The sequence below is a fragment of the Zootoca vivipara genome, chromosome 2 (assembly GCF_965207765.1).
Source record: "Zootoca vivipara chromosome 2, rZooViv2.hap1.1, whole genome shotgun sequence".
Taxonomy (NCBI): Eukaryota; Metazoa; Chordata; class Lepidosauria; order Squamata; family Lacertidae; genus Zootoca; species Zootoca vivipara.
Window position 1 is genome coordinate 122,223,742 of NC_142584.1, and position 8,058 is coordinate 122,231,799.

The 8,058-nt window shown below is 52.2% G+C and overlaps 1 protein-coding gene across 10 annotated transcripts in view; it reads right to left on the bottom strand.

The window, feature by feature from the left end:
- The window catches only part of SYNGAP1 (synaptic Ras GTPase activating protein 1), a 60,455-nt gene extending 58,352 nt beyond the window's left edge, over positions 1-2,103 (bottom strand). For 7 of the 10 annotated variants that reach the window (XR_015948575.1, XM_088664309.1, XM_088664312.1 and 4 more), the window contains exon 1: positions 481-2,103. The gene's annotated coding sequence lies outside the window, so the exon portion shown is untranslated. The remainder of the gene's footprint in view (positions 1-480) is intronic. The other 3 variants (XM_060271098.2, XM_060271096.2, XM_088664307.1) reach the window with 2 other exon arrangements.
- Between the last annotated feature and the right edge of the window lie 5,955 nt (positions 2,104-8,058).

Consider the following 8,058-nt stretch of genomic DNA (forward strand, 5'->3'; position numbering starts at 1 on the left):
TCCTGCCCATACTCCTGACACTGCCCCCCCATGGATTCCAATGCAGTAAGAGAGGCAGGTGCCCCTGGACTGAGCCAGGGCCCGACTGCCCACCTCCCTCCACTACACACACACCTGAGCATTGCCTCTCCCATGCACAGGGATGGCCCTTAGGGACCAGCCACCCCAGTCCCCTGCCTCCGTCTGGCATCTCCAAGGAGGATGCTTAGGAGTCCTAGAATCAGCAGGTCAGGGACTGGTTAAGTTAGCAGGAAGCAGAGTGTAGGAAAAAGAGGGTGGGATGTAGAAAGTGGGTTCCTCCAAGGATCCAGAACAGGGACTCCGCTTGGTGAGCAGAGGTGGCCACATCTGCCCTGGATATCGTAGTGCTGGAAAAGGTCTGAAAAGGGGGGCAAGAGAAATGATCGGGGGGGGAGCAGCTCCCCTATGAGGAAAGGCGGCAGTATTTGGGGTTTTTAGCTTGGGGGGAAAGTAAGTTACCGTATGCGTTTGAAGAGGTGCTTATGAGATGATGGAAGGATATGAAATTATGCCTTGTGCAGGGAAAGTGGAGATAAGGAAGTTTTGAGTTGTCTTGGGCAAGATAAAGTGACTAACAAATTTAATAAAATAGTAATAATAATATTAGAACCCAAATGTGGTCATCCAAGGAAGCGGAGATATTTCTTGCAGCAATGGTTCTTCCAATGTAAAGCGCTTGGAAACGGTTTGTCAACAATTTTATCTTTTTCTGATCACCTTCAATGAAGTATAAGCTTCCTCACAACCAATGACCGTGTTTGCTTCCTCTTCTGTGTTCCTTATCCAGCATATTTGTGCTAGCCAATCGTGCGCCAGTTCTTTCTTCTGCTGTCACCCATTTCTCAGTGTGTTTTTTTAACTCATTGGTCCAGAAAGAGTGAAGCTAACTATTCTAACATCTCCCAGTTCAAACTGGAAGGTGTGCAGAGGAATATGATAAAGGGTCTGGAAACCAAGCCTTATGAGGAACGCTTGAGGGGATTGGATATGCTTAGCCTGGAAGAGGCGATGGCCATCTTCAAATATCTCAAGGGCGGCCGCATGGAAGGTGGAGAAAGCCTGCTTTCTCCTGCTCTGGAGGGCAGGACTCGAACCAGGAGCTTCAAGTGACAAGAAAGGAGATTCCAACTTAACACCAGGAAGAATTTTCTGACGGCTACAGCCGTTTGATAATGGAACAGAGGTTTCTTAGCAGAGGTTGGACGGCATCTGCAGGACTTTCCTCATACATTTGTCCCTCAGTATAAAGTAAAAGGTTTTTCTTCAGCTGACACTGTTTTTGGTAGGCAGGCGCTTCTGACAGCAAGAACTATTTGACAGTCCTCCACGGGAGGTGGCGGACTCTCCTTCCTCGGAGGCTAAGAGGCTCAGAATCATGCATTGCAGGGGGTTGGACTAGATGACCCTTGGGAACCCCTTCCAACACTGCAAATCAAGGATTCTCCTTCCTTGGGAGGTTTCATAGCAGTTCGTCCATCTGTCAGGGATCCTTGAGCTGAGATTCCTGCATCGCAGGGGGCTGGACTAGATGGCCCTTGGGGGCCCCTTCTGACTCTTCGATTCACAGGCGAGCGGGATATTCCGGGGCTTATGCATTATTCCGCTGTCAAAACAATCCTCCTCCTCCTCCTGGGATCCATAAATTATGGGGAATTATGATGCTGGTGTTCCCCGCTTGGGCTCGAGGACGCCTCCTCCAGAGGCTCCGCCCCTCCTGCGTCAGAGGCCCCTCCCTCCGCCGGCGGCTCCGCCCCCTCCTCACGAGCTTCCCGCCCATTCTTCCGGGGCCTTTTCCTCGCCCATCCCCCGCCGACCCCGCGGCCTCCTTCTCTCCCTCACGGAAGCGCCCGGGCGGGTGGGCGTCCCCCGGTCCCGGCTCCTGGCCGCTCCGGCGGTGGGAAGCGAAGGCGAGCGGCGGCCCCGGCGACCGACCTCCTGAGGTAGACTGAGGCGGCGGCGAGGAGAGGCACTGCGGCTGCGCGGTGGAGGGGCCGAGGGGAGGAGCGAAAACCCCGCCCCTCTACGTCAGCCCAGCGGCAGGGGAAGCCACGCCCACGCGGGGAGAGACGGACGCAGTAGCCGCAGGCGAGGCGGCGGGACTCCCCGCCACATGACGGAGCCTCGCCGCGCTACAGGGTGAAGCGCTCCGAGACCTATGGCTATGGGGGGGTATGCAAGTTTGATTAACAACAACAACAACAACAACATGATGAATATATAAAAGGATGTCATATAGAGGAGGGAGAAAGGTTGTTTTCTGCTGCTCCAGAGAAGCGGACACGGAGCAATGGATTCAAAGTACAAGAAAGAAGATTCCACCTCAACATTAGGAAGAACTTCCTGACAGTAAGAGCTGTTCGGCAGTGGAATTTGCTGCCAAGGAGTGTGGTGGAGTCTCCTTCTTTGGAGGTCTTTAAGCAGAGGCTTGACAGGCATATGTCAGGAATGCTTTGATGGTGTTTCCTGCATGGCAGGGGGTTGGACTGGATGGCCCTTGTGGTCTCTTCCAACTCTAGCATTCTATGATTCTATGAATACAATAGTGGGGGCAGGTAAGCCTGCTTACCTGCCCCACATAATTGATCATAAGAATGGCAATGCCCATCAGCTTCGGGGTGGTGGCCCCCTCAAAGAGTCAGCGCTGTGCTCCGAATGAAATCCTACCCCCCACATGACCCCTGGAGGGCGGGGGGGGGGGAGAGAAGCAGCCTTGCCTCTGCCTTGGCCCACCCTCTTCATTTGCCCAAAGCTGAAGGCGTCTTTCTTGCAAAATCGCCATGAGGCACTCAGACGGATGGCATTCCTACTATTACAACTAATAATAGTGATTAATCCTAGTAATAATAATGGTTCTTGGGAGGCAGGAGCCCCCCTGTCCTGGTCCTCCCCCCCCCCCCGTGCGCTCCCGCATGGCTGCAAAATGTGCCCATTTGGGGGCTGAACTTCCACTTTCTGAGCCGCGGACCTTCTCACACCAGCCCTTGAAATGGGCAGCCTGATGTCAAGGTGTGAAAAGGTAACCAGATAGAATCAGAGAATCATAGAGTTGGAAGAGACCCCAAGGGCCATTCAGTCCAACCCCCTGCCAAGCAGGAAACACCATCAAAGCATTCTTGACATAGGCCTGTCAAGCCTCTGCTTAAAGACCTCCAAAGAAGGAGACTCCACCACACTCCTTGGCAGCAAATTCCACTGCCGAACAGCTCTTACTGTCAGGAAGTTCTTCCTAATGTTGAGGTGGAATCTTCTTTATTGTAGTTTGAATCCATTGCTCCGTGTCTGCTTCTCTGGAGCAGCAGAAAACAACCTTTCTCCCTCCTCTATATGACATCCTTTGATATATTTGAACATGGCTATCATATCACCCCTTAACCTTCTCTTCTCCAGGCTAAACATACCCAGCTCCCTAAGCCTTTCCTCCTAAGGCACGGGTGTCAAACACAAGGCCCGGGGGCCAAATCCGGCCCGCCAGACCTCGTCATGTGGCCCGCCGAGCGCCCCAGCCAGCGGGACCCAGCAGTGGGACCTTGCTGCTGAAGCGCCGCGCCGACAAAGCGCCGACAAACAGCTGGGGCGGGGGGGGGGGTTAGAAAGGCGGCCAGAGCAGCGCTGCGTGGAGCGCCCCGAGCCACAGCAGGAGAAGGAGGAGGCAGCTTGCCGGGTCAGCGCCCGGCAGTGCCGCACGGAGAGTCCCGAGCCTCTGCGACGCAGCAGTGCTCTGTAGCACTTTGAATCCTCCTCCTCCTGCCACGGCTCAGCGCCTGGAAACGGCGGCTGCTGCTGCTGCTGCTGCTGAAGCACAGATAAAGCACCCAGCAGTGCCGTGTGGAGGAGGAGGAGGATTCAAAGTGCTACAGAGCACTGCTGCGTCCCAGAGGTTCGGGACTCTCCGCACGGCGCTGCCGGGCACCGACACCGACCCGGCAAGCCGCCGCCTCCCCCTCCTCTTGCCTCACCTCCTCCTCCTCCTGCCACGGCTCAGCCTCATGAACGTGAGCTCAGCAGCGGCTCAGCCTCACGAATGTGCAACTCTGAGGCTTTACGCACTTCTCCTAAAACGGACACCCGCTGCCTCACGCTGCACGGGAAATGCTTTTTGCCCCTGGGTCCCTTCGCGCTCTTTTCTGGCGCTGAATCAAGGCAGCGACCCCCCCTTCCCTTTCTTTCTTTCCCTCTCCTTCCTTCCTTCTTTATCTCTGTCTTCTCTCCCTCTTTCTTTTTCTTTCCTTCTTTATTCCTTCTTTCCTACTCTTCTTTCTCTCACCTCTTTCCTTCCTCTCTCCCTCCTGCTCCTTCTTTTCTTTCTTTCTTTCTTTCTTTCTTCCTTTCTTTCTTTCTTCCTTTCTTTCTTTCTTCCTTTCTTCCTTTCTTCCTTTCTTCCTTTCTTCCTTCTGTCCTTCCCATCTTTCTTCCTCTCCCTCATTCTTATTCTTTCTTTCCCTCTACTTCCTTCCTTCTTTCTCCCTTTCCGTCTTCTCTCCCTCTTTCTTTTTCTTTCCTTCTTTATTCCCTTTCTTATTTCCTACTCTTCTTTCTCTCCCCTTTCCTTCCTTCCTCTCTCCCTCCCACTCCCTCTTTTCTTCCTTCCTTCCTTCCTTCCTTCCTTCCTTCCTTCCTTCCTTCCTCCCTCCCTCCCTCCCCTCCCTCTCCCTCTCCCTCTCCCTCTCCCTCTCCCTCTCCCTCTCCTCAGAAACATAGGATGCTGCTTTATACTTCTGGCCCTTTAACCCTGGAACCAGGAGAGCAGCTCCAGTGAGTCAACCTCAGCCAGTCCCTTTGGTGAAGGGTGGTGGCTCACTGGCAGAACATCTGTCCTGCATGCAGAAGGACCCCAGCATCTCCAGGTGCTAGTAGCTCCGCAAAGGTCCTGCATGAAACCCTAGCGAGCCTCCACCACCCAGTGCAGTTACCAAAAATCATTTTTCAATAAATTGTACAATAATTGTACATTTGAATATCTACTTGCCATTATTCTGACTACGTTTCTGCTTTCAGAGCTAGTTATTACTTACATTATTACAAAAAACAGTAATAATTGAATGCAGTGACAATAATTTATGATAATAAAGAGTGGACACATAGTCCTACAGATACAACCGGCCCTTTGAGGGTGACCAAACTGCTGATGCGGCCCCCGATGAATTTGAGTTTGACACCCCTGTCCTAAGGCATCGTTTCCAGGCCTTTGACCATTTTGGTTGCCCTCTTCTGGACACGTTCCAGCTTGTCAGTATCCTTCTTGAACTGTGGTGCCCAGAACTGGACACAAGATGGCAGGTTTTGCCCTTTACCTACTTCCTGCAAACCCCAAAGTATTTGACATTATTAGGCATGGGGTGGGGTCCAAATGAGGTGTGTCAATGGCATCCCCCTCCCTCCCAAAAAACTCAGCCTCGTTGGTTCCCTCCTAGGGGCCTGGCTGAAGAAGTCCCTGCCAGAGAAGAGGGGGAAAGCAGGTCCCTTGGGGCCCACTTGAGGAGGGGCCAGGGGGCCACCTGGGAGGGGTGGGGGGCACAAAAGGCCGCCTTCACCTGGCCAGGAAGTTCCTTCGGAAGGGAGCCAACAGGGCCAGCCTCCATCTTGGCAGGGGCTGCGGAAAAATATGGGCCCCGCTTGCTTGGCCTCTCCCTCCAAAGGGGTCCCGAGACAGCAGGAAGGGAGAGTAGGGTAGCCCCCCAACTCGGACAAGGAGGGGCTGACGCTCCCCACAAGCTCAAAATGAATTCCAAGAACCAGCCCTGGCATCACACGGGACTCGGGTGCGAGAGAGTCACCCACCTTTGGGAAGGGCAGTTTTTCTTGGCTTTGCATCCTTTCTTGCCCCAAACCATTTTTTCTTCTCAGGGAGCGACCCTAGATTGGCCTCCCTTGAACTACAACTCCCATCAGCACCCACGTGGCCAGCCTGGCAGGGGCTGATGAAAGCCGCCCTCCCCAAAACGGCGGGAGGGTGCCAGGTAGGGGGGCAGTCGCAGCTTCAAGGAAAGACAACTCTTGCATCGCCAAGCACCCCGTCTCCCTCTCTGCATTTCATCACCCAACAGGGGCAGACCAGGTGCATAGATTCCTGAGATACGCAAGGTGCCTAACCCTAACTCTGCCCTTTGGAACTCCCTCCCTCTTGAAATCCAACAGGTACCTCCACAGGACTCTGCAGAACCTGCTGGAAAAACAGTTTTGTTCAGACAAGCCTGCACAGGTGCTCGGAAGGTAGAGGTAGTTTTAACCTGTTTTAGTATTCTAACTTTTGTAGGGCTGTGATTTCCCCCAATTTTTGCTTGTTTTCTCTTTCTGTAAACTGCTGAGGTTTTTCTCAATCAAGTGGTGTGTAAATTTCATTAAATTTCGTGTTTTTTATATTGTATATCAGGCATCCCCAAACTTCAGTCCCCCAGATGTTTTGGACTACATTTCCCATCTTCCCCAACCACTGGTCCTGTTAGCTAGGGATCATGGGAGTTGTAGGCCAAAACATCTGGAGGGCCGCAGTTTGGGGGTGCCTGTTGTATGTTTATGTTATGAACCACCCTGATATCTACAGATGACGGGAATAATAATAATAATAATAATAATAATAATAATAATAATAATATACAAATAAGCAGGGGTTGGGCTTCAAATGTCTCCAAGGAGCCCCCACCAGGCTTCATAAATATGGAGAAGGGTCCTGCCTCTGTCCACTTTTAAAAAAAACACTAAGCAAAGTGCATTTTACATGCTGACAGCTTGTCAGATTTTGCTGAAAAATGAAAACCAGCTCTTTTTCAAAGGGGGAGGCAACTTAGACAGTTCCCTTCCAACTTGACGCTTCTATGATTCTACAATCTTTGCATACGGCTTGGTTCTAATAAGCCTCCTAACAAGAGTTTTGCCGGAACGTTGAAACGTAAAACAGGCAGTTGAAAACAGTCGGGGGAAATGCTTAAAATCGACAACTAGCAAAAACATTAAAAGACGTGTCTGCTTTTCGAATGTCTGGGTGGGCTTGCCTGAGTGAAAACATTGGCATCAGGCACTGGGAAGAGTCCGGCAAAGAAGGAGCCCAAGTCTCCAAAAGACGCAAAAGACTCCAAAAGCTTCCTGGCCTTAAGAGCCGCCATTCAAACTACAAGAAAGAAGATTCCACCTAAACATTAGTAAGAACTTCCTGACAGTAAGAGCTGCTCGGCAGTGGGATTTGCTACCAAGGAGTGTGGTGGAGTCTCCTTCTTTGGAGGTCTTTAAGCAGAGGCTTGACAGGCATATGTCAAGAATGCTTTGATGGTGTTTCCTGCTTGGCAGGGGGTTGGACTGGATGGCCCTTGTGGTCTCTTCCAACTCTAGGATTCTATGATTCTAAGCCTCGCCTCCGTTCCCCAGCCCTTTTCCAAGCTGCCTAAGGCAGTGGGCACCTTCCCCTCCTGCAGCAAGGAGGTCCACCAGTTAACTGGGAGAAATGCTGCCTTTTCTCCCTCTCAACTTCACCCCCAGCAGCTGCCCCTCGCACTCGCCTCCACATGCTCCCCGCTCGCAATTTCAATCCCTTCGTTTTCAAGAGCCACTGAGCGGGTTGTAAGTTGGCCACACAATCTTGCCCCCAGCGGGCAAAGCAATGCCAGAGATGCCACAGGCCAACTCTGCTGCTGCCACCACCACCATTATTATTTATTAAATTTATATCCTCGCCTTCACCCCATCTCCACAGACTGGTGAAAATCGCCCAGCATCGCACAGCCCAGCTCAGCCCTCCACACCCCCTAGCCAGAAACTCAGGCGCCCTCCTCGGCTGGCCCTGTGTGACTGCATTCCAAAGTGCAGCAAGTGGGTTTCAGAAATGCCCCTCGGAAGGGGGCAGAAGGAGGGCACACAGCCTCCCAAGCAGCGTTAGAAATTAGCCCGGCGCCAGGAGCGTTTTGCGACTGGCACGGGTCCAGTTCTGGCCACGTAGCGATCTCTGGGTGCCAGGTGGTTACAGGGAAAAACAGAATGTCTCTTAGAGAAGGAACTGAAATGTTTTTTTTCTTGAAGCTGAAATATATTCTGAATTATTATTTTTGA